The following is a 26527-nucleotide window of genomic DNA, read 5'->3' on the forward strand; positions in this document are numbered from 1 at the left end:
AATTGAGTGTAAGCCATGCTGAAATCATGTTGTCAAGCCATGCATTCGTGTATGAAAAGTGGAACTTGATATTATCCAAATGGTCCTTCAACTTTAACCCATGCGCAAGTCATTCATCCTTCGTCCAAATAAGATGATTTTGGACTTTTTGGAAAGGTTAGATAAAGAGAAACAACTTTAGTTTTGAACAATTTTTCATTTGAATCTTGGATCATGATTAATTTTGAGGTGGAAGTTTTGAAAATCAAACATATCAAAAAAAATTCTAAGTACCAAGCCATATGTTCATTTCTTCCACCTTGAATAACTTTTTCTATGGGCTTCAAATGAGAAAATTTCATTCATCAAAGTTGTAGATCTTCCAAATCCTTTCAAAGTGGTCATAAATTTGACCTCATTTGGATTTGGGATGAAGGAGTTATGCATTTTAGAAGTTGAGGAAAATCACTTGTTCAATGGTATTGGCCCAAAATGACCTATAATGTTTCCTCTTGGAACATGCATTTGCAAGTTAAATTTGCATTTCCTAAAAACATAAAAGTTGAAGTAGACACCTTGAATTTGATCATGCAATTTTAATGGCTTTAATATCATAAAAAAATGAGCAAGTTATGGTCTTGGGAAGTTGACCTCCAAACTAGGGTTTAGACAGAATGACCTATAATCTTTCACCATAAAACGTGACTTTACAAGCAAAAATAGATCTTGACATCAACATGAAAGTTGTTTGTAATGTCGTTTAGAGTAACGTTTCTTTTTGAATAATTTTCATATGACAAAAATTGTAGGAGATAGGGTCTAGGGAACCCCAGTTTTGACTAGTTGAATTCCTCTGGTCAACCACCATGAACCAACTTGCTAGCTTGATATTCTCTTGACTTTTTGGACCCATGGATGATCATATATGCATAATATGATGAAATGTGAAGTATACCTTGAAATATTTTACCAATTGTTGAAGAAGCTTGTTGAAGAAGTCACACAAGATACCCAGATGAATTAGGGTTTCCAAGGCAAACAAACTCCAAACTCTTGATGATTTCTTGATCAAAATAACATGTGAAGACAATGGGGATCCATATATGATAATTAGAGCCAATGTGAACCAATTATTGATTAAACTCCTTGCACTGAGGGTCTTGGACCCTATATATGAGCTTGATAGATCAAAGGTGAGCATACAGACTACCTACAAAAGCAGTTAAACTATACAATGACATATTTTTGGTATTTTGGTTAGTAAATAAATAAAAATGAAGTATGATACAATCAAATGTGCTTGGTGATCTCTCCCAATACAAACCCAATTAATAAGGGGTAAGGAGGATGCCAAGGTGTGATCCCAATGTTAATGCATATGATGAGAATAACATGAGGGATCTTAGGGTTAAAATTGGGGTCTTACAGTATCCATGAGGGTGATTAAAAGAGAGTGGTTCATCTGACAGTTCCAGAAGGTATGAGAATGGTTTGCATAAGAAGAAGGAACATAATGCTTATTTCGCAAGAGAAGCGTATGAGATCTCCGAGAAGTAATCAACGTCATCATCATGTGGAGTTTACATACCCTCAAATTTGCCTCACCCCATGTCATCTTCTTAATTCTTAAACCCTAAGCATGTATCCCATACATATCATCTCATATGCATTTGTCGCAACCTACCTGCGAAAAAAACAATCGGCAAAAAAGGAAAGATAGAAGAGTCGCCACCGTGCGTTATTTATCCCAAAGGAGGGAAAGGAAACGCTCGAAGTAAACCTAGAAAAAGGAAAGGAAAAGACAAGGTCTCGCAACCAAATCTTGGGTTCGGGAGTCGATTATACGAAGGGAGGGTATTAGCACCCCTACGCATCCGTAGTACGCTACGGGATCCACTCTTGTAGTTCTTGTCTAAAGGGTGTAGGTTTATCTAATGTACTATTTACTAAAAGGGGGGTCAAAAGAAAATGACTCGCATGGATGTCGCATCCACTGCATACGTATCCCATCTGAATATGAGAATCAGAGTCTTCGTAGCTCGGCTACCTATGGGTTAGGGGGGAGTGTGTGCTCGCTAAGACGTCGCGTCTTATGCCTACGTATCTCATCTGGAGTGAGAATCAGAGCAAGCCGTAGTTCGGCTAACTACGGGGTAAGGGTTGTGTTTTGGGGTGAACGACGTTACTACGCAATCTACCAGATGCTCGACCTTTGGAGACTTACTCGCCTGTAGTAGAAGGAGTAAACGTGTTCTTAGGAGAAGAAAAATCAATGAGTTTGTTTGTGTTTTAGGGATGCTCATGCAAAAAGGGTAATGAGGATAAGACCTCATAGCTCTTAACCCTGGACAAGGTGAGCTCATGACAAAAAGTGGGGGTTCAGAAAGGTGGAACCCTCTCCGGACAAAAGATCTGGGGTTTTTGTTCTGAAGCATCGACACGTAGTGTGATCTTAAAGAACGACACACTGAATAACGGGGGATTGACTATTGATCCCTTTTATCCGTCAATTGCCTCTTCGTGGAGGTCTTTAGGAAAAAAGTAGTAAAATACAGGAAAGATAAAGGGGGTTAAGAGATCTACCACACGGATAAAGATCCGAAGCAACAACAAATAAAGAGATAAGAAACCCAGAGATCTCTCAAGCTAGCACCATCAAAGAAAGCGAGTCAGTACAGGTAATCGGGATAAACCTCCAGGTGGTATCCCACAAATAAAGTGGAACACCAGGCAAGCCATCTCTGACTGGAGAGATCGAATGAAATTGAATTGCCCGGTTGGGTTTGCAAAGCAATCTGAGGGTTTATATGAGATGGAATTGGTTCTTTGCAGATGAGTTCCCTTCAGTCTCTGGAGGTTGCTCTGAACTTTGTTAGCTCTTCTCTCACTATCTTTTTCCCAGCCAGGGTAATAGGAATAGAATCCTTTTGTTTCACTGAAACTCTGAATTTATAACCTGATTTTTGTGGACCTGTGGGCTCAAATGAGAGAGGCCCAAGTCCAAAAATTTTCTGTTATATTTTATTTATTTATTTATTATTATTTTATTTTATTTATTTTTTTATTTTTTATTTTTTTTTAAAACACGTGGGCTTCGCCTAGCGAGCGTGACAGTTCAAGAAATTCCTCTGAGCGTAGGTGATTCTGGTGGCTTTTCTTGGGACTCGCTAGGCGACCCATTCTGCTCGCCTAGCGAGCATGACAGCTCATGAACAAACTTTTGCTCCTTCAAGATTAACGTTTTGACTGACGAATAGACCCCTGTTGGAAGTAACTGAAGTCCTTCCCTTGTGTTGACTGATCATCTAAATAAAACCCACAAAGTGTCCTGGATGATGTTCAAGCTTCTTGGAGCTAATCCCGATTGACATGATGAAATGCAATGTATCTAATTCTGATTGATAATGATGAAATGCAATGTGAAATGTTAAATGACCTAAAAATGAATGCATGAATGAGGAGGGAAAATTTTGGGGTGTTACAGCTGCCCCTATTCAGTCATTAGCTAACCCGAGCAGGATGAAAGCGAACAGCTTATCAGACAAACAGGGTGAGCTGTGATTGAATACCAAAGACAACCCGAAAATTTGCGCTCTGAGAACACCACAAAAATGCTGAAATACACCGCGCTGTTTATTTCTCTTCCGATCCTCTGGCTGAATCTGAATCAGTCTTCTGACTTAACCTGGAGTTCGATCATCTGGCTGAATCTATACTCAATTTAGTCCTCTGGTTGGATATTAATTTTGATCCTCGGGCTGGATACGGTTTTAATCTTCTGGCTAGATCTTCTTCGATCTTCTGGCTAGATCTTCTTCGATCTTCTGGCTAGATCTTCTTTGTTTCAATTCTCTGGCCAAATCTATTCTCTTCGATCGACTTCGATCTTCTGGCTAGATCTTCTTCGATCTTCTGGCTAGATCTACTTTGTTTTGATTCTCTGGCTGAATCTATTCTCTTCGATTCTCTGGCTGAATCGACTTCGATCTTCTGGCTAGATCTACTTCATTTTGATGATAAATTCCCATCATCAGGATCTCGCATCTGAGGCATGCGCTGGTTGACCCTCTTTCGAAATCTACACCCAACCTTCATGTTAGATATGCAGCTCCGAGAATACTCCACTTTTGGGCTTCGTACATATTCTTTATGCTAGAACATGCTGTAACGACTCTTCAATTAGACTTTTGTTTTTAAATTGCGATCCGCGGGTTGGACCCTCTTGTAGATTGATTTTCTGTTGAACTGTCAATCTACTCCTCTAGCTGGTTTGCTGGGGAAATAACGCTTGTAGGCGATTCTCTGGCTGAATCTTCAAATTGAACCTCAGGCTGGCTCATTGGAAAATGATTCTCAGGCTGAATCTTCGAAATGACCCTCATGCTGGATCGCACACACTTGATCCTCTGGCTGAATCTCATGACTTTGGTTGTAAAGCAATTCTTCGGTCTGCTTTGAAGAACCTGTTTATCAGCTTATGTGTATGCTTGATATGCATGCAAATGCAAATGTTATGCATGGTGTAAAAAGAAATCTGCTTGGGGAAGCAAGCTCCGGTAGGGAACAAATCGCTGTATCAATCCTTGAATGCGCTGTGGGGAACGATCCGTCTGTCGGGACCGGGGAGCCACCGAAAATAAATCGGCTTTTTTCTGGAAAGTTGACCTTGCTGGGGAAGTATCAACTATGGAAACTTTGTTTGGCGAGGCTCTGTAAGGAGAGTCTGTGGGGAAAGCACTTCCTGGGGAAATGTCGTAGGAATCGACCTTTGCTGGGGATATGAACTTGCTAATCGTCCTCAGGCGGAGGATCAAAACAAATCTGTTAAAAATAAATCTGCTGGGGAATGAGATGAACAATGGGGACACCACCCTCTTGTTTGTTGGGTATGCAACTACTCCGCTGTTGCTGGGGATACAAGGTGCAACTCTACTGGGGGGACATGCTCTGTTGAGGAGAGACTTTGTCAACCGCTTGGGGATGAGGATTCATGACTTGGCATCCGGTTCCTGTGACCTGCAAACACACACGTATGTCCCGGGGGAATTGCTCGGTTTGAATTCACCGTCCGGGATTAAGCACATTCAAAGAAATTTTAAGTGTTTTCCTGTGCAAATCATCTGCAAAAGCCGCCATTATGTTCAGATGCAATATGTTTCATCAAGAATTCAGACATCTTTTGCAAACAAACTGATAAATGAAAAATAAAGAGGCTCTTTAGCTGAATTATTCGACTTTTATTGGTTGAAAAATTTGTGCCAGGAATAGGCGAGTACATCAGGAAGCTGATCCCTGAAAAGAGGCGATCACTATAAATTGAACAAAAGAAAACTACCCTAACGGCAATGTGGAAACGGGGTCCCACTGAGTTTCGACTCTGCTATGGCTCGTATGACCTCAAGATGCTCTGCTCATCTTGCCTTCTGAAGTGGATGACTAGTCGATCTTTTAACCTTCGAAGATTGCCGGATTGAATGAAACGGTGATATAACACAGATGAACTCAGATTGCAGTCATTCGCTTATTCCCTAACTTTTGCCTGGATCGCCCTTTTGGGTTTTCAATCCACCGGGATACCCATTTTTGCCTGAGCCACCCTTTCGGGTTTTCGACTCACCGGGTGTACATTTTTTTATATCCCTAATTTTTGCCCGAACCTCTTTATTCTTTTTTTTTGGTTCGTCGGGATGCCCTTTTTTGCCTGGACTCTCTTTCTTTTGTCCAGCGGGTCAATTATGGGAAGTATTTTTTTAACTGCGTCTGAGTTGGCAGAGGATGAGAAGTCTTTGCCATCCATGGTTGTTAGCATCAAAACTCCGCCAGAGAAAACCCTTTTAACCACGTATGGACCCTCATAGTTCGGTGTCCATTTGCCCCTGTGATCTGTGTTGGGAGGAAGAATTCTTTTGAGTACCAATTCACCAACTTGATACTCCCGACATAGGCGGGTATATCAAGCCGGGATACATCAATTCTGGGTACGTAGTTCCCACATAGCACCTTAATCATCGAAGACAAGGTAGCCAAAGCATCAGCAAATTGGTTTTCTTCACGAGGAATGTAATGCAGCTTCACCGTCGTAAAGAAAGTCAACAATCTTCTCGTGTAGTCTCTGTAAGGAACCAAATGAGGCTGATGTGTATACCATTTCCCGTTGGTTTGATTGATGACCAAAGCTGAATCCCCATATACATCCAGGGTTTTAATCCGTAGGTTGATGGCTTCCTCAAGTCCTAGGATACAAGCTTCGTATTCGGCTTCATTGTTGGTGCAGGGAAAGGTTATTCTGGCACAAAATGGCATATGAACCCCCTTCGGCGTGATCAACACTGCACCAACTCCATGACCATTGACGTTGACCGCCCCATCAAACATCATAATCCATTTGGATTCAGGGTCAGGCCCCTCCTCCGGGAGTGGTTCCTCGCAATCTTTCGATTTGAGAAACATGATGTCCTCATTCAGGAAAGTCGAACCTCATAGGTTGGTAATCATCAATCGATTGCTCTGCAAGATAGTCTGACAAGACACTTCCTTTGATGGCTTTTTGTGAGGTGTATTGGATGTCATACTCTGTCAGTATCATTTGCCACCTAGCAACCTTTTCGGTAAGCGCCGGCTTTTCAAAAATATACTTGACTGGACCCATCTTTGATATCAATAGAGTCGTGTGAGTCAACATATATTGTCTTAGTCGGCGAGCAGCCCATGCCAAAGCGCAATAAGTTTTCTCGAGCAGTGAGTATCTTTGTTCACAGTCGGTAAATTTTTTGCTAAGGTAGTATATTGCATGCTCTTTTCGACCTGACTCATCATGCTGACCGAGCACACAACCCATTGACCTTTCTAACACAGTCAAGTACATGATCCTTTATCTTTCCCGCATTTTACCGCTTTCTTTGATTTTCATCGCCATGTCAGGATGAGTTCGGCGTAACTTCTGCTTCACCGGCGACATATCTTCATTCAACGGTAACCTGTGCACAAAGATGTCTGTATCCAAACCTGGCATATCTTGATAGGACCAAGCAAAGATTGTAAGAACAAAAACTGTTCTACAACAGATTCCAAGATTTTGATGATAACAAAGGATGAAACCAAAAATGGCACTCTAACGAAAAGTTTCTAAGTGTGCCGGACTCTAAACAAAAAGAAAGGAATCTGATTGCGTCATCAGATACAGAATCATATCAGATACAAATTACCAGATGATCAGAAACATCTGAAGAAGAAACACGCTCAAGAAGTTCTAACTCTGAGCAAAACAGCAGAATATCAGAAGCATCTGAAGAAGGAGTGCACTCTAGAGGTTCTGACTCTGAACAACGGTATATCATTCCAGAAGCTCTCAGCGTCATCTGAAGACATCATCAGAAGCTCCGAATCAACATAGCAAGACTCCAAGATTCCCAGAGTCACGTAGACTCTGATAATGGGTTTCCTAATTCAGAAAGAGTAACGGCAACTTCAATCTCAAATGGAAAGAAACTATTATTGGAAAGAAGTTATTCAGGGAGACAAAGTTGTTTTGGCAAGAAACAACAGAAGTTATGGCATTAATTCCTATTCAAGATAAATCATCTGCCATCAATTTCAAACGGTCCTTTCACCCCTATATAAAGGACAACAAACAGCATTGAGAGACACACCAACGCACATAAACGTTTTACTCTCTCTCTCTCAATCTTTCACGAAGCTTTTGCTTAGAACGTGAAACATTCTTTTGATCTTACTGTTGTAATACTTTGCTTATCCTAGAAGCACTCTAGATTACATTGTCTTTTTATCTATTGTTTTATTTCCTCAAGTGACTCTGCGCAGTCTGTATACTTGAGAGGACTAAGAGATCTTTCTCTTAGACGTTGGTTGTAAACTATCTTTCAAGAATAATGGATTAAGTCCTTGTTGAAGGCGAAATCACCTTGGCCGGGTGGACTGGAGTAGCTTTGTGTTATAAGCGAACCAGTATAAATTCCTTGTGTGGTCTTTGTCTGAAAAAGCGCTTACTTTCCAAAACAATTCAAACCCCCCTTTCTTGTTTTTCTCACCTTCAATTGGTATCAGAGCTTCGGCTCTGTTATTGATTTTCTAATCAAACACTTAACAGTGTAGAGAGATCCAGAACGAGAAAAACCATGGCCCACACAAATGAAAGAGACAGTTACAATGCTAAGCCTCTTGTCTTTGATGGAGAAAAATTCGAGTACTGGAAAGATAGGATTGAGAGCTTCTTTCTAGGCTATGATGCTGATCTCTGGGACATTGTCACAGATGGATACAAACCTCCTGTCACAGAGGATGGAGTTGAAGTTCCCAGAAGTATGATGTCAGATGATCAGAAGCGAGTTTTCAAAAATCATCACAAGGCCAAAACCATACTTCTCAATGCTATATCTTACAACGAGTATGAAAAGATCACCAACAGAGATACAGCGAAAGACATACTTGACTCTCTAAGGATGACTCATGAAGGAAACTCTCAGGTCAAAGAGACAAAGGCTCTGGCGCTTATTCAGAAATATGAAGCCTTCAAAATGGAGGATGACGAAGCCATAGAGGTAATGTTCTCTAGATTCCAAACTCTTATTGCAGGTCTCAAAGTTCTAGACAAAGGGTACACAACTGCAGACCACGTCAAAAAGATAGTCAGAAGCTTGCCAAAGAAGTGGAGACCCATGGTCACTGCTCTGAAGCTGTCTAAGGATCTGAACAATATCAGTCTTGAAGAGCTTGTCAATTCTCTCAAAAGCCATGAGATAGAACTAGAGGAAGACGAACCTCAGAAAAAGAACAAGTCTGTAGCATTAAAGTCCAGACCTGAAAGACGCAAATCTGACAGAACCAAAGCATTCCAGGCCGAGACAGATGATGCAGATGACTCTGAACAAGAGGATTCTGATGAGGAAGAAGAATTGTCCCTCCTGACCAGAAGAGTTAAACAACTCTGGAAAAAGAGGAACAACAACTTCAGAAGACCAAGACCCAGAGGGGATCGATCAGAATCAACCTCAAAAGGTAAAACTAACAAAGATATTACTTGTTATGAATGTAAAGAAACAGGTCACTACAGGAATGAATGCCCCAAGCTAAAGAAAGACAGTTCCAGAAAAGAAAGCTTCAAGAAAAATACCTTCAGGACAAAGAAAGGATTAATGGCTACCTGGGATGATAGCGAATCTGACTCATCAGAATCTGACTCTGATGAACAGGCAAATGTGGCATTCATGGCTACCACATCCAGGAACAGTTCAGATGAAGAATCTGAAGAGGTATTTTCTGAACTCTCGCGATCTGATCTAGAATCATGCTTGTCAGAAACTCTTAGCTCATATCAGAAATTAAAACAAAAGTTTAAAGCAATAAAAGGCTGTCTTGAAGCAAAATTTGAAGAATGTGGCAAACTTGAGATGACAATTCTAAAACGAGAAGATGAAATTAGATCTTTAACATTACAAAGAGATGGAGCAATTAAACATCGTTTAGAACTGGAAGAAGCGTTGTCTCAAGCTCCACAGACTTCAAATACAATAATTTATAAATACGAAGAAGCCTTTCAAGAATTTCTGAAAAATCGGATAGGAAGGAGTGTTATGGCATCCATGATTTATGGAGTCAGTCAAAACAATAAAAAGGGAATTGGGTATGATCCTAAGGAAGATTAAACTTCTACTAGCGACCAACTCAAATCTCCATTTTCATATCACTACACACACACACAAGAACAAAAATTTGAAAATGCTAGAAAACCCAAAGTTATAAGAAACTCTGGGAAAACTAATCAGAAAGGACCCAAGAGACTCTGGGTACCAAAAGATAAGATTGTTTATGTTGCAGATATCCTATGCAGCAAAGTTCAAACACCAGTCATGGTACCTGGACTCTGGATGCTCGCGACACATGACGGGAAGAAAGTCTATGTTCCAAAGCTTGGAACTTAAAGACGCTGGATTCGTAGGCTTCGGAGGAGATCAGAAAGGAAGGATCAGAGGCTCCGGAACTATTGGTAATGGTACTCTTCCCTCTATATCTGATGTCCTTTATGTAGAAGGATTAATGCATAATCTGTTATCCATAAGTCAATTAAGTGATAACGGTTATGATGTAATCTTTAATAAAAAAACATGTAAAGCCATAAATCAAAACAATGGTTCTGTCCTATTCACAGGCAAGAGGAAAAACAATATTTATAAAATTAATCTTTCTGATTTAAAAGAACAAAATGTGAAATGTCTGATGTCTGTTCACGAAGAGCAATGGGTATGGCATAAACGCTTGGGCCACATTAGCATGAGAAAACTATCTCAGCTAAATAAACTCGAGTTAGTCAGAGGCCTACCTAAACTGAAGTTTTCTTCAGATGCTCTATGTGAAGCATGTCAAAAAGGAAAATTTTCAAAAACCTCTTTCAAAAAGAAAACTATTGTTACCACCTATAAGCCTCTGGAACTTCTTCACATTGATTTATTTGGTCCTGTGAAAACAGCATCAGTCAATGGAAAGAAGTACGGACTAGTTATTGTTGATGATTTCAGTCGCTGGACATGGGTGAAATTCCTCAAACACAAGAGTGAGTCTCACTCTGTATTCACTAGTTTCTGCTCCAAAGTGCAAAAAGAATTTGACTCTAAAATCATCAGAGTCAGAAGTGATCATGGTGGGGAATTCGAAAATAAATCCTTTGAGGAATTATTTGACTCTAATGGAATATCCCATGATTTCTCCTGCCCTAGAACTCCACAACAAAATGGAGTTGTAGAGAGGAAGAATAGGACACTCCAAGAGATGGCCAGAACTATGATCAACGGAACTAATGTGGCTAAGCACTTTTGGGCCGAAGCTGTAAATACAACGTGTTACATTCATAATAGAATCTCTATAAGACCTATTCTGGAAAAGACTCCCTATGAACTGTGTAAAGGAAGGAAACCAAACATTTCATATTTCCATCCATTTGGATGCTCTTGCTTTATTTTAAACACTAAAGAACATCTGAACAAGTTTGATTCCAAAGCACAGAAAGGTATTATGTTAGGATACTCAGAACGCTCTAAAGGCTACAGAGTATACAACACAGAAACCAAAATTATGGAAGAATCAATTCATGTCAGATTTGATGATAAGCTTGACCCTGAAAAGTCAAAGCTAGTTGAAAATTTTGCAGATTTAGAAATCACTCTTGCAGGATCTGATAAAGCTCTAGAAGCAACTGCCACTCAGAACTCTGAGGAAATTATTTCCACAGTAATCCCCAAGAAAGCTAAAAGTCATATCAACGTATCTGAAGAACTGATTTTGGGTAACAAGGACGAACCTGTCAGAACCAGATCTACCTTCAGGACCTCTGAAGATACTCCTCTGGGACTAGTGTCTCTGATCGAGCCTACGTCCTGTGATGAAGCACTTCAAGATAACGACTGGGTTTCAGCCATGCAAGAAGAACTAGATCAATTCACAAAGAATGATGTCTGGGATCTTGTTCCCAAGCCCAGAGGCACTCATGTCATTGGAACCAGATGGGTATTCAGAAACAAGCTGAATGAGAAAGGAGAAGTCGTCAGAAAAAAAGCTCGACTGGTAGCTCAAGGTTACAGTCAACAAGAAGGTATTGACTACAATGAAACCTTTGCTCCAGTCGCAAGGTTAGAATCTATTCGTCTTCTTGTATCTTTTGCTATTAACCATTCTATTAAATTATATCAAATGGATGTCAAGAGCGCATTCCTTAATGGTTATATATCAGAAGAAGTGTATGTCAACCAACCTCCAGGTTTTGAAAATCCAAATTTCCCAGAACATGTTTTTAAACTTAAAAAATCTTTATATGGACTTAAACAAGCTCCCAGAGCTTGGTATGAACGGTTAAGTAATTTTCTTCTGGAACACAATTTTATCAGAGGGAAAGTTGACTCCACACTCTTCTGTAAGAACCTTAACAATGATCTCATGATATGCCAGATATACGTTGATGATATTATTTTTGGTTCTGCTAACGCCTCTGTTTGTCAAGAATTTTATGAGTTAATGCAGACAGAATTTGAAATGAGCTTAATGCAAGAACTAAAGTTCTTTTTAGGAATTCAAATTAACCAAACTTCAGAAGTCACGTACGTTCATCAAAGCAAATATATAAAAGATGTTCTGAAGAAATTTGACATAGCTGAATGCAACTCTGCAAAGACTCCCATGCATCCAACGTGCATTCTTGAAAAGGAAGAAGTCAGTAAAAAGGTTTGTCAGAAGCTCTATCGTGGTATGATAGGCTCCCTTCTCTATCTGACTGCTACTCGACCTGATATTCTCTTTAGTGTCTGTCTCTGTGCCAGATTCCAATCAGATCCTAGAGAAACTCACTTAACAGCAGTTAAGAGAATTCTCAAATATCTGAAAGGAACCCCTAACCTGGGCCTGATGTATGAGAAAACATCAGAGTATAGACTTTCGGGTTACTGTGATGCAGATTATGCAGGAGATAGATTGGAACGAAAAAGCACGTCTGGAAACTGCCAGCTCCTAGGAAATAATCTGATATCCTGGGCCAGCAAAAGACAGTCAACTATCGCTCTATCAACTGCAGAAGCAGAATACATCTCAGCATCACTATGCACAACTCAGATGCTCTGGATGAAGAATCAGCTAGAAGATCTGCAAATCTTCGAGAGTAACATTCCTATCTTCTGTGATAATACTGCTGCCATTTGTTTAAGTAAGAATCCCATTCTACACTCCAGAGCTAAGCACATTGAAATAAAACATCATTTTATCAGAGACTATGTTCAGAAAGGGATAGTAACATTGAAGTTCATTGATACAGATCATCAATGGGCAGATATATTTACTAAGCCTTTAGCTGAAGATAGATTTCTTTTTATCTTAGAAAATCTGAACATTCAAATTTGCCCTGAATAAATTGTGCCTCTGAAGATGTAAAATGAGACTCTGACATAAACAAATGAGCTTCTGCCTCTGACTCTGATACTTCTACCAAGTTAAGAAGATATCTGAGTTAGAAATCTCCAGGAACCAATCCTTTTGGTATTCCTGAAGATCAGATACATCAAACCACGTGGAGCACTTAGCGTCTAACCTTGGAACTTCTAGACAGATGTCCAGAAGAAATTCAAAGGGCAGACGTTTGAGATCTCCTCGAGCAGTGTGCATACTGTTGGGATTAGACATTCATTAATGAGCCATAATCATTTCTCCCTCTAAGTGTGCTATCTTGGTTTTTGTACTAACGCTGATTTGTGTGTCGTTTTGCATGCGTTTTGTTTAGGGTATTTAAACACTCTTCTCACACTTCACACACACTTCACTCTCACTCACTTTCTCAAACCAGTTCTCTGAAGCATTTCTGCAAGCAGTTCATCTTCATCTTGTTCTTCATCATCAATGGATCCTCAACAACAATCAGTATTCAACTACTCTCAACAAATGGAATCCAGCAACGCAGCCCAAAGCACTAGCATTCCTACTCCAACAGTTACAGGGGTAACCATAACACCAGTGTACAAGGAGCCTCATGTTCTTGATCGTGAGCCTCACATCAATCTTGCAACTCCTTTTGATAAACTGGAAGTTTTGTGTGAATCTCTGGTGGATTTCAACAACATGAAGAGGAATGAAGTGGATCTTACTGAAGAACTTCGTCATCAAGGTTGGGAAAACTACTTTCAACGGCTCTATGGCCCTGTTTACCCAAACCTCATCAAAGAATTCTGGAGATTTGCTGACGCTGACGACCACTTCATAGTCTCCTATGTATTAGGAGTCAAGATAGTGATTACTGAAAAATCAATTGCTTCATTACTGAACATGGAGAAAACTGGAGGAAGAAGGATCTACGACATCAACCCCAGGTCAAGGTACATTGCTCAGGAAATCAACCCCACTATCTTCAAACTCAACACAGAAGGTAACCCATCAAAGAACAAAGAACTTCATCAGAACCTCCGGGTATGGCTCAAGATCATTCTGGGAACCATTCATCACCGCCCAACATCAAACTCCTCAGACTACATCAATACAGATCAGAAGTGTATTTTGTATTGCATTCACAAGGGTTTGAAGCTCTGCCTCCCAGCACTACTCTTCAAATATCTCAGAGACTCCGTACGAGAGACCAGGAACAACATGAAACCCAGAACCTACATCCCTCTGGGAAAACTTCTCTCTGATGTTCTGATAGAAAATGGGCTTGTAGATCATCTGGAGAAAAATAAACTCATGGAAGATTTGGCAATAGACACTGGAAGGCCTCTGAACTCCAGAAATCTGAAGAGCATGGGGATTCTGAAGAAGATTCAAGTCAAACCTACGCTGGACACTTCTTGGGACGCTTTAAAAGATCAGAGGAAGTTGCCACATGGTCTCGCAAGGTTCTACAAGAATGAACCCAGAGAGGCAATCCTCCACTATCTTCAACGTCTGAAGGATGAAGGAGTAGACATCTCAGACTTCAGACTAGACGATATGCTAGATTCAGAATCAGACTTCGTCAAGTTTAAAAGAGGTCCATCTGAAAAGAAGTCTTCAAAAGCAAAGAAAGCAAGGCTAGGAGAATCTTCTGAATCAAGACCTCCAGCGCCTCTGCAAGAAACTTCTGGTAAGTCTGCCCCCTCTATTCCCTCTGAACCTCTTTTGGCTTCCTCTATTCCTCTCCCAACACCTATCTACACCTCCTCTGAAACCCCACCTTCTACAACCAGAACCTCACAACCTCTACCTAAATTTAATTTTGCCCATACATCCCTACCTCTATCCGAAGCTGAAGAACTCAATCAAACCACTTCTTCATCTTCAGCCCCAGAATCACCTCCCTACCTTATCCTCTCCTCTGACCCAGAACCTTCTGACCCCGCTTCTCCCACTCTAGCCCACCTTTATTCTCTAAACCAAAACTCCCAACCACCAACCCAACCTCCACCTGAAGTAACCTCACCACAACCAACCATCACTCTTTCTGTGGTTCAACCCTCTGACCTTCATACCTCTGACACTATTCCTCCAAACCCTTCCGCTGAACCTGAACCTGAACCTGAACCTGCATCTGAATCTGAATCTGAAGTTGAACCTGAACCTGAACCTCAAACACTAAACTTAAGCCCTCCAAACTCTCCACCTCAAACATCTGAACCTGAACATTCCCTGCCTACCCTAGAGGAAGCCATAATGCTGTTCGCATGGGCTTCAGTACAAAAGGTCAAGTCTCTGACCATTAACTCTGGCATTAGTGATGATCCTGACTCTGTAAGGACACACTGGAATAGAGTCATTGGCTGGATGACTTCTGAGGCCTTCAAACTGAAGCACATCTCTGAGCAAGTCAGAAACGACTTCATCAGAGATGCTGAGGCAAGACTACAGGAGAGACTTGCCAGAGAAGCTGAAGAAGAAGCCAGAAGGCAAGAAGAAGAAAGAGCTCGACAAGCAAAAATCCAAAGGGTTAAGGAAGCTGAGGCCAAAGCTCTAGCAGACGCTGCTGCTGCTGCTGCTGCTGAAGCTAAAGCAAAGGCAGCCGCAGAAGCTGAAGCCAGAGCTGCTGAAGAACAGAATGCCTTGACTCAGGGGGAGTCCTCCTCTGTCACTCATATGGTTCTCAAGACACTTGAAGAACTTCAGAAAGACCAGAAGGAACTCAGAGCCAGAATGGACAAACAGGACACCGTCAACGACAACATTCAGAACATGCTGACTCAACTGCTTCAGAGAATGCCTCCTCCTCCCAACCCTTAGGCACTTAGGATCTTTTGTTTGTTGCTTGGTTTTCTTTGTTTCTGATGTTTGCTTATTCTCTTGCCATTGTCTCTGCTGTTCTATTATCTGAATATAATGTTTTTCATGAATATTTGTTTAAGTCTTTTTGATTCTGGCCCTCAAATGTCAGGTCATAGTCGGTGAAACCTAGCCCATGGCCAGCGTTTACATTTGAAACTACCGACTCCAGCTGGTTAACAGTTATCTCTGGTGGAACATAGGCCATATTCAGTACTTTCAACAAGGCTGCTCTGTGAGCCTCAGAGCACATCAATAATGAGAGAATGGAGATCTTTGAGGGTGTCTGATTTAGCTGGTCGACTACCTTGTAGTCACTTTTCTTGATAATCCTCATAAACTCATCCACTTCCTTCTCGAATGCGGTCTTAGAAGGAGCTTCCTCAGTAGTAACCTCTTCGGTGGTTACCTGTTTTCCTTTAGCCTTGGCAGCTGCCTCAGCTTCAGTATTCGTGCGCAATGTTGATGGTGCAAACAGGCGTCCACTGCGAGTGAAGCCACCAACTCCTCCAACATTGTCTACAGCGGAGCTACCAATGTCAATGTCTTCCCTGTTAACTTTCTGCCCCTGGCAGTAGATATCAGCCCCATAGTACCACGAGATAGCACTGTCTTTCTCATACGGAACAGGTCCTGGTACAGTGATGGTGACCGGACTAACCAAAGCCGGTTGAGGGCTGTCAGAGTAAATTGTAATTGGTGCTGGACTTTCGATGTTTACCGTTGTTGGTTATGTACTTTCTAGGAAATAAACTGTTGTCGGAGCGGGTCTCTCGGGAACATATATTTCTTCAGGAGTGAAATAAAACGTCATTGTCGACACATCATTCTCACTGGACGGGTCTGATCGAACTGAAGACAACCTTCATCTATCAGTTGCTGAATATCCCTTCTCAAACTGTCATATCCGTTCTCGGCAGCTTGACAATTTCTGCACTCTCCCCCATAGCCCGGGAAAATCTTTCCTTTCAAAAGTCGGTCTTTGACCACCGATAGCGAAGTCTTCAATTTAGTCACATCAGAAACCAAATTCAAAATTTCCCCGCTATCAACAACATTAATCCTTTGCCCGCCGTGGGCTAGCATCGGGTTTTGGATAACATTAGGCACCGGAGAAAAATTGATAGCCTTGGCGTCTCTCAAATCTTGTACTTTTAGCTGGAGAGCCTTGCAATTATCCGTAGTATGGCCAGGTGCGTTGGAGTGAAAAGCACATCTGGCGTTGACATCATAACCTCTGGGCAAATTATTGGGATCAATTGGTGGAGCCAGGGTTCTTAACGTAACCAGATTCAGGTCAATCAGCCTGGGGAGTAATACAGAATAAGGCATTGGGATTGGCTCAATGACCCGGTCCGTCTGCCTTGGACGTTGTTGATAGTGTCTCTGCTGACCTGGATTACCTCCTTGTTGTTGATTGTTGTACCTGGGTTGCTGTTGCGGATGATACTGCGGTTGTTGTTTCTGTTGAGGAGCAGGTGTTGGAATAGTGACTGTGGCCACTTGATCTTGATAATAATTAGGGCGTCCTCTGCCCCTGCCTCTACCGGCATACACATCGCTTGTCTCGCCTTCTCTTCTTCGCTGACCGTTACCAGCAAACGGTTTCTTGGGAGCACTATTGTCTTGAATTCGGCCCCTCTTCAACAGACTCTCGATTCTTTCTCCAGCAACTACTATCTCTGCAAAGCTGATTGACGGGCAAGTAGCCAATCTCTCAATATAATTGCCTTGAAGAGTGTTCATGAACATGTCCGCCATCTCCCTTTCAGACATAGGGGGTTGGACGGACGCAACAATTTGTCTCCAACGCTGAGCATATTCTCTAAAGGCCTCCTTGGCATTCTGAGACATTCCTTGCAACAAGGTCCGATTTGGAGCCATGTCCAAGTTGTATTGATATTGCTTGACAAAAGCCTCTTCCAAGTCTTTCCAGCTTTTGATGGTAGTACGAGACAAATGAGAATACCATTCACGAGAAGCTCCAGTTAGAATGTCTTCAAAATAGTACATCCACAACTTTTCATCTTCCGTGTGAGCTCCCAACCTTCCCAAATAAGATTGGAGATGAGTGCGTGGGCAAGAAGTCCCGTTGTATTTCTCAAAAGTAGGGGGTTTGAACTTGTGAGGAATCCTCACTCCCTGAACCAGACCAAGATTTGTGACATCAAAACCTAAGGAATTTTGAGACTCCAAAGATTTGAGCTTCTCATCAAGCTCATCCATACGGCGAGTGGTCTCGTGGGCTTCGTCGTGCAAAGAGAATTGATCATACTGATAGTCTTCAGTAACGGGACGCCCGTTAATCCAAATTCCTTGATTCACATTGTACCTTCCGCCAATACCATTTCCAACACTCCCCACGTTGCCAACATTGCCCGGGTTTCCATCAGCATTTGCGTTACCCGCGTTACCAGTATTCACCGGGTTATCAGCGTTCCCAGGGTTACCGGGGTTTCCCTCAGCATTTGGTATCTCTACCTCTGGATTGGGCCTTGGTTGCTCAACCAACTCCCTCAGCTTTTCCTGGCCTTCTGCCATACCAGTCATCAATGTCATGAACTGATCCATCCTTTCACGCATATCAGCCAGCTCTTTCTGTACCTGGTCCATCGCTAGTTGCGGACGATTTTCGTTTGTCGGGTACCTGTGGACTCCCTTGGGACCAATAATGCCTGAAACAGGGAACAAACTTTAGACAATGCGGTGACACCTGCAAAACAGACAAGGGTTAATATGCATGGTATGCGATGCGCTGCTTATTCAATTTTAAGGCGCCCCCATTTGAAAGGGAATACCCTGTAAATGAATAAGCATGAGATGTTGGATGCAAATATGCAGATGATGTTATGCAATGCAAAGGCATGTCAATCAGGATTGCTATATCTGCTTGAACATTTGTCGGGTTGCACTGTCTGAAGAGAAACCCACTGAGGAATATAATACAAGATCACAACTCTGCTTCAGAAAACCGAGTTGGTTGGAGGTTAAAGTTTCCTGAATTTAGCCCGCCCCTCACTGGTAGGTTCTAAGAATAGAAGTTTGTCAACTTTGGCCCTTCAGTCGAGAATAATACGTTTACCATTGAAGGTTTGGCATTATTACGGGATAAAAGACCTCCACTGACTCCCCTTAACAGGACATCCTAATAGCAAGTTCCCAGTCTCGGGGTCCTCGGATTGATCAACGAGAATGCGCCCACCAGAGCTAACATAATCACGTCTCGGAGGAGAGGCCTCGACTGAGTTCTCGGGAAATGGTCACCAGAGTCGACGATTTCTAGAGGAACATCATGCTGTTACGGAACACCCGTAGGACAGAACATATCCAAAAGAAACCTCGTCTGGGTGTGGGTTTTCATGAACGACTTAACGTAGCAACATGCCACGCAAGCCTCATGACTATCCACTCTAAAACCTGTGTGTACACTCAAGCCTGGGTAATGGGCTTATCTCTCATAGAACATCCCATCCAAAAAACAGAACCATCAGATATAGCAATCATATGTACACAATGCAATAAGATAAGGCAGGTAAATAAATAACTCTACAAAAGCATGAACACCTAATAAACAAACAACCTACAAAAGCTAGGAGGGACTCGCTTAGGGAAACCGGGTCCCCAGCAGAGTCGCCAGCTGTCACAACCTACCTGCGAAAAAAACAACCGGCGAAAAAGGAAAGACAGAAGAGTCGCCACCGTGCGTTATTTATCCCAAAGGAGGGAAAGGAAACGCTCGAAGTAAACCTGGAAAAAGGAAAGGAAAAGACAAGGTCTCGCAACCAAATCTTGGGTTCGGGAGTCGATTATGCGAAGGGAAGATATTAGCACCCCTACGCATCCATAGTACTCTACGGGATCCACTCTTGTAGTTCTTGTCTAAAGGGTGTAGGTTTACCTAATGTACTATTTACTAAAAGGGGGGTCAAAAGAAAATGACTCGCATGGATGTCGCATCCACTGCATACGTATCCCATCTGAATATAAGAATCAGAGTCTTCGTAGCTCGGCTACCTATGGGTTAGGGGGGAGTGTGTGCCCGCTAAGACGTCGCGTCTTATGCCTACGTATCTCATATGGAATGAGAATCAGAGCAAGCCGTAGTTCGGCTAACTACGGGGTAAGGGTTATGTTTTGGGGTGAACGACGTTACTACGCAATCTACCAGATGCTCGACCTTTGGAGACTTACTCGCCTGTAGTAGAAGGAGTAAACATGTTCTTAGGAGAAGAAAAATCAATGAGTCTGTTTGTGTTTTAGGGATGCTCATGCAAAAAGGGTAATGAGGATAACGCCTCATAACTCTTAACCCTGGACAAGGTGAGCTCGTGACAAAAAATGGGGGTTCAGAAAGGTGGAACCCTCTCCGGACAAAAGATCTAGGGTTTTTGTTCTGAAGCATCGACACGTAGTGTGATCTTAAAGAACGACACACTAAATAATGGGGGATTGACTATTGATCCCTTTTATCCGTCAATTGCCTCTTCGTGGAGGTCTTTAGGCAAAAAGTAGTAAAATACGGGAAAGATAAAGGGGGTTAAGAGATCTACCACACGGATAAAGATCCGAAGCAACAACAAATAAAGAGATAAGAAACCCAGAGATCTCTCAAGCTAGCACCATCAAAGAAAGCGAGTCAGTCTAGGTAATCGGGATAAACCTCCAGGTGGTATCCCACAAATAAAGTGGAACACCAGGCAAGCCATCTCTGATTGGAGAGATCAAATGAAATTGAATTGCCCGGTTGGGTTTGCAAAGCAATCTGAGGGTTTATATGAGATGGAATTGGTTCTTTGCAGATGAGTTCCCTTCAGTCTCTGGAGGTTGCTCTGAACTCTGTTAGCTCTTCTCTCACTATCTTTTTCCCAGCCAGGGTAATAGGAATAGAATCCTTTTGTTTCACTGAAACTCTGAATTTATAACCTGATTTTTGTGGACCTGTGGGCTCAAATGAGAGAGACCCAAGTCCAAAAATTTTCTGTTATATTTTATTTATTTATTTATTAATTTTTTTTTTCATTTTTTTTAAACACGTGGGCTTCGCCTAGCGAGCGTGACAGTTCAAGAAATTCCTCTGAGCGTAGGTGATTCTGGTGGCTTTTCTTGGGACTCGCTAGGCGACCCATTCTGCTCGCCTAGCGAGCATGGCAGCTCATGAACAAACTTTTGCTCCTTCAAGATTAACGTTTTGACTGACGAATAGACCCCTGTTGGAAGTATCTCAAGTCCTTCCCTTGTGTTGACTGATCATCTAAATAGAACCCACAAAGTGTCCTGGATGATGTTCAAGCTTCTTGGAGCTAATCCCGATTAACATGATGAAATGCAATATATCTAATTCTGATTGATAATGATGAAATGCAATGTGAAATGTTAAATGACCTAAAAATGAATGCATGAATGAGGAGGGCAAATTTTGGGGTGTTACAGCATTTGTACTCAATGATCACAATAATCCACAAGGCCCAAGGCATGGGATTCATCTGCAAGGCCCCAAGGTCCTCTGATCATGTTAGGGTGTACCCAAGCCACCTTAACCCTAATTTCATCCTAAAGTACTTCACAAATATTGGAGGATTACTCAAGACATCTCACTTATTCCCCAAGTCCAATTTGGGTGGTGAGTCCCCTTTGAAGGAGCTTCAAGATTCATCTAGTCACCCAAGGACCAAACCCTAGCTTTTGACACTCCTTTTGGCTTGTACAAGTCATGATTCACCATGGATATTGACCATGCCATTAAGGATCTCTCAAATACAAAGTTGGTTCATGCCTCATGCCCTTTAAACATCTCAATTTTGTCCCTACATCTTAAACCCTAATTCATTTGACCATGGTTCTTGATGAAACTTGTGGCTCAAGAAACCCTAACTTGAGGATCCCTTGATCATTGACCTTGATAATTCTTTTACTTCCAATCACCCTAACTTTCATTCAACATCATTTCATGTCTATTACAATCAAAATCAACCATTTAAACATCCATTCATTCCATGTTACAAGTGCTTGGTTCATACATGATTTTTCAACTTTCCATGACTTGATCCACCCACCAATTTGACCTAAAATCATTCCTCAAAGGTCCAAACTTCATTTAACATAATGGTATGATCATTTGAACTCAAAAAATCCATCATTGTGCCTTGGGAATCAAGAAATCAAAAAATCAAAAAATCACCAAATTAGGTCGTGTTGGTTGGTCACATTTTGGCAAGAATGGCCTATAGGAAGTTCCAAAGACCATAACTCTCTCATTTTTCAAGATTTTTAAATTCCACTTCGAGAAAAATGTCCTAAATAAATTCATCTCCAACTTTGTTTCAAGGTCCAATACCTAACTCATTGAGGAAGGGGTTCAATTTTTTTATTGGCCAAGTTGGTCCAACATGCCCACCATGCCCTAAAATCATGCCATGACCACTACTTTGACGCAATTCCATTTCCAAACCACAAACCCTTTTGACCTGGTTATTTTTGAATTCAATCAAGATCATTGGAAGGAACAAATGGCCCAAAATGTATACAAAATGCACGAGCCAATTTTATTTGGCCTCAGTCCAAAGTTGATGACTTGCCATGATGCACAAACCAGATGCACATCAGCCAGAATTTGCAAATCAACACACCAAGTCCTCAAACTCATTCCTTATAATCCCAATGGTCTATCAACACTTTAAAACTGTTATTGTGGTAGGTTTGGAAGTCAACTTGCACTTGGAAACCTCCCCAAACAGAAAACTCGATGCCATGTGCAAAAATCAGCTTTTGCCCAAAATGGCAAAAAGCAAACCATGCAGCAGACCTTATCATTGCCTTTGGTTGTTCTAAATACATGCTAGGGATCAAAACCAACTTTCCTGCAATGCAAACAAGCACATAAGGTAGCCGTTTCAGTGTTCCCCAAGTCAACACCAAGCATGCTTCAACTCATATGCCAATCTGAAGCAAAACACTCCAATCTCCCTCAAAAACCATCCACACACCTTCCCTATAAATTGGTGAAGATGTTCTATTGCACGATCACGCTGAAAAAGGCCCAAACACATTCTAAACATTTTAGCTAAACCTCCATTAACGGAGCATCATGTTTTCATTTCCAGAGCTCCTCAACCCCAAACAACCACCCAGAAACATTCACCATACATCACTCAAGCTTTCCAAACACTTAACTCACATTCCCTAAGTCTTACCTGAGCTGAGCCTTACCGTCGGAAAAATCCCCTGAGCAACTTCTAATCAGGTAGTTTCACTCACCCCCATCTCTAAAACAAGTTACCACTTGACTCGAAGCTCATCTCTGATCATTAACCCTAACCTTGTAGCTTTGATTACTCCATTTCCATCATTTAACTTTTAAATTAGGGCAAGGTTGTTCATTTGGTTCGTGCATAAGAACTCCACACTCAGAGCCAACAAATGGCTCATGAGTGTGGATGTTAGTTTGTTTTTTATTAGGGAAGATGATTCCATAGAAAAATCTGACTGAAAACACATGTTTTTAAGGTTTGATTTTTGGATGATTCGAGGTTGAAGACGACATTGTGGTCGTTACCTCGCGTGTTTTTTTTTAAATTCAAATCAAATTATTGTCCTGCTGATTGGTTGTTGGGCGCGTGAATCTCATTTACTTTTCATTTTTATTATTTAATGAGTTGAAGCGCTTGGTTATCATAACTGGGCTTGTGGCCCAGTGGGTGAGAGGGTTGATACCCCCATGACCCCAAGGTCAGGGGTTCAACCCCCAACGTGTGCACCTTGACCATTTTATTTTCACTTTGTGTCATTTTATTTATTTATTTTTCTATTTTACTTTCCACTTTGATATATTTTTTTAGTCCCTTCATTTTTATTATTTTGTAAATATGTTGAACACAAACTCTCATTATTTTTGTCTCCTATAATTTATTGGTGATTTTTTTTATTTCATTTGGATTATTTTTGGTGGAATTTTGAAGTCTTGAACTTATGGACTAATGAAATCTATTTAAATCATTCCATGTTTGGTTTAGGGTTGACTAAAACCTTCCATACTTCAAACCTACCATTGGATGATCAAGTGTTCATCCATGGTACTTTGAAGCATGCATATGTTTCCCCTACTTCAAATAACTTGGTCATTTGACTTGTGGATGAAGTATTGTCTTGTTAACTTGGATTCATTTGATACATTTTTGTTTCATTTTGTTTGTATTAACCCACTAACACTTTATATACTTTGTTTATACACTAACCCCTTACTAACTTGTTAATATTATGCTTTTTTCATATAACTTGTTAACTTAATATCTTAATCAACCTTTAATTTGTCAACCTTGGGTTTGGTTATAGTCTTCATTTTGTCAATCTATTGATAAATTGACTTGAGGTTGAATAACTTTCTTTGTTACAAACCTATGGTAAGTTGATCCATTGATCATCTTCCATACTTTGTATCAATGATAAGTTATCCCTTGATGCGTCATATTTTGAATCTATTGACCTAAGGATAGATAATCCTCAAGTGTTGGTCCATTGTTCATAATCCCAACCTAACTTAACTTTACTAACTTTTGTTTACTATTAACTTTTTGTTATTATTATTATTATCATTGTTACTATCCATTGTTATTTACTTTATGAGATTTACATTTAAGTACTTATCATCATCATTATCATTGTATAACCTTCATCATGCATGTTTATCTTCTTGTCTTTACTTTATTGTTATCATACTCATAAAAACAACAAAAACATGATAAAATTATAAGACCCAAAACAAGTCATTGCACTTAATCAACTTGGACTTAGAGGATCCCATCCTAGTACCTTTGCTTGGAAGCCTTTTTCCACTACTCTTTTGTGACACTTCGTAAACACTTAGGTTTCATCTGTACTCATATTCCGTTTGTAAGAATGGAATCATGGCACCACCTTAGAGGGACATATTTGTAAGACCATTATCCTTTGTTTAGTATAGGTCACCTTTTCACACACAAGGCTTTCTATTGGGCTACCTTACAATGAGGCCCTTTATTTTTCTTGTTGGTTACCTTGCATTCATGTTGCATAAGCCAAATTTTATAATCAAATAAACAAACCCTTGATCCAGCGTCAAACGACATTTTCCTATTCAAATTTAATACACTTAATAACTACGATTAGTATTGTGCACCACGGGCCTTAAGTGGCAGAGAATAAGTGAGAATGGAGAATTCCTACCCTCACTTTGATTATTTTGGACACATGATGCTTGACTTGTGTTAGTTGGCAAATTTCGACCTAAGAAGCATGAAGCCAGGTCGACCAATGAGAGGTCGAAAGTAAGATCGACGAAGGGAAAACCAAGAGAGTTGGGTCAACGAGGGAGGAGAGTCTATCGAAGTCAAAGGACGGCTTACCATAGGGGGAATTGATCGTGGGAAACAAATAGTGGAAAGTTACCAGCAACGTGGATGATAGGCTCCGACACGTGGCACATCATGAATGGGCCATAACCTTCTAGCAGTTATTTCTTACTACTATCTAAGTAGATGTAATTTTCATTTCAAAAGGTGGAATTTTTAGCATTGCAATAGGAATACCTTGAAGTATCAAGCGTTAGAGAGAAAAAAGTCAACTTCCTACAAAAATGTACCTTTGCTTCCACCTTTATTTTCAAGTCATTTTACTTGCTAAGTTATTTTCATTTACTTAGTTCATTTACATCCACATCTTGTCTTTTATATTTCCTTACTTTTACTGTATTTCTAGTCTGCCAAGCATTTCACTTATTGTTCAAGTATTCCAAACACCTTACCAACAAAACCACCATATACTTAACACGCATCACTCTAGGACTTTGTAACCAGTCCGACAAGTAAGCCTCTATAGAAAGGCTAGAGATTGTTACGTAACCAAATTGGTACAGTTGGTGGGACTTGTTGTGTTCAGTATATGCAACTACATAATGGAAAGATAGTGTCACTACGACCATACAAAGAAACATCTTTGGCGGGAGACACAATCGCGTCACAAACAACCGATGTTGGTTCCGACGCTATACATGCGGTTTCGAATGCATATAGTGGGACAATTATAATACTGCATCATCCTCAAACTCCTCCGTTGACAATGATGGGAACTTCTGGGAAATATGTGCCCAATTTTACAGTCCCCATGCACAGAATGTTGGGAATGTCAACTGAGTTTATGGCAAGTATGCATAACATCAGTTCCAGATTCGGCGAAACATCATTATCTCCATTCTCACGCTACCAGGGGTTAGGACCTTTGGTAAGCCAATTTGGCCGACCTCTGGGTTTTGGATTTTCATCTCAGTCATTCCCAACTTTCACATCAAATTCTATCGCAGTCATGAGACAGCAAATGAATGAAAGTAATCATGAAATGGTCCACATGATGACTCAGCAAACATGCACCATACTGAGACCTTTAATTCAGGATTCAACCTAGAGTTACCAACAACTAGAAACTCAAATGACTCTAATAGGGGATTTCGTAGGGGCTCATAGAGCGCAAGTTCGTCAAAATCCCCCACCTCCGCCTCGACCGGTAACCCCGACCCGACAAGAGGAGATGGCGGACGAAATAGTCGAACAAGCATATCAGGAAGTCGAACAAATTCTTATGGTGGGTCGAAGGCCTCCCATTGTCTTAGTTAATAGGAACCAGGATCTCAATCATGTGGTGAGGCAGATTCGACAAGAAGCAGCGACTGGGGAGAAAAACCTAGAGGCTATTGTCGAGTGGATCATAGTGCGAAATGATACAAATCCAGGCCTATAAAGGCTGACATACT

The sequence above is a fragment of the Lathyrus oleraceus genome, chromosome 5, assembly GCF_024323335.1.
Source record: "Lathyrus oleraceus cultivar Zhongwan6 chromosome 5, CAAS_Psat_ZW6_1.0, whole genome shotgun sequence".
Classification (NCBI taxonomy): domain Eukaryota; kingdom Viridiplantae; phylum Streptophyta; class Magnoliopsida; order Fabales; family Fabaceae; genus Lathyrus; species Lathyrus oleraceus.